Here is a 1,482-nt window from a genome sequence, read left to right on the forward strand (position 1 = left end):
ACAGAGTCTTGCTTATTGCAGCCTCAAACTCTTAGGCTCAGGAGATCCTGTGGCCTCAGCCTCCCAAAGCACTAGGACCAGGCATGAGCCACTGTACCTGGGCTGAATTTTTTTTAACTGACCCCAAGTGGTATAATGTGCAGCCAGGGTAGAGGAGCACTGAGCTTCTCCCATTTGTTAAAGTTAATTATTTGAAGGGTTTCTGGCTGTAGGAAGAGTGCAAAGGGCACTGGAAGCTAGCTGGGATAGAAGTAGAGACTATTCCGCCGGCTCAGCGCACAAGGTCTGAAATATGTCCAGGGTGCCCCTGCATGGTGGTGGGGGAGAGAAGGGAGGCTCAACTGCTTTATTTTTTATTTTTATTTATTTATTTATTTATGAGATGGAGTCTTGCTCTGTTGCCCGAGCTGGAGTGCAGAGGCAAATCTTGGCTCACTGCAACCTCCGCCTCCCAGGTTCAAGTGATTCTCCTGCCTCAGCCTCCCGAGCAGCTGGGATTACAGGCACACACCACCATGCCCAGCTAGTTTTTGTATTTTTAGTAAAGATGAGGTTTCACCATGTTGGCCAGGCTGGTCTCAAACTCCTGGCCTCAAGTGATCTGCCCACCTCGGCTTCCCAAAGTGCTGGGATTCCAGGTGTGAACCACCACATCCAGTCTCAGCTGCTTTAGATTTCAGCATGTACCAGACAGCCTAGGGCAGCATTAGGGTATGTTTCCATGGTCACTGTTATCGTGTGAGGAAGGAAAGAGAAGCGAGATACACACCCCCTTCCTCTCCCAGGCCCCTTCCATGCCATCTCTCTAGAACTGGAGAGAAGGAGGCGTGAGGCCAGCGGGACCCAGGCACAGGAAAGAGCTTTCCAGTTGTGGATGCTGAGCTGCTCCATCTCTTTCTTATTTCACCTTCTTAGCTTCTCAACATTTGCTCACTTCCTCATGCAGGGTTCACCTGTTCTGCTGTGTGCCTCGCACATTTGTGGGCTGACTCAGCATTTCAGAGCTCAGCCTCTACACAATTCAGCCCCTCTTCTGGTTTCACATCGCTGATTTTTTTAGGGCCTGAATCATTACCTTTTTTTTTTTTTTTTTTTGAGACGGAGTTTCGCATTTGTTGCCCAGGCTGGAGTGCAATGGCGCAATCTCTGCTCACTGCAACCTACGGCTCCTGGGTTCAAGTGATTCTCCTGCCTCAGCCCCCCTGAGTAGCTGGGATTATAGGCGTGCACCACCACACCTGGCTAGTTTTGTATTTTTAATAGAGACAGGGTTTTAGCATGTTGGTCAGTCTGTTCTCTTGACCTAAGGTGATCCGCCCACCTCGGCCTCCCAAAGTGCTGGGGTTATCTTCCTAAAGTGCTGGGATTACAGACATAAGCCACCACGCCCAGCCAATGTCAAGTTCTTCAGAACCCAGTACTCATGGTCAGATACATGAATAAGTCAAGGAGCTGTGGTTGTGAGTGATGAGAGGCAGGCCT

This window comes from Cebus imitator, unplaced genomic scaffold (assembly GCF_001604975.1).
Source record: "Cebus imitator isolate Cc_AM_T3 unplaced genomic scaffold, Cebus_imitator-1.0 Scaffold1, whole genome shotgun sequence".
Lineage (NCBI taxonomy): Eukaryota > Metazoa > Chordata > Mammalia > Primates > Cebidae > Cebus > Cebus imitator.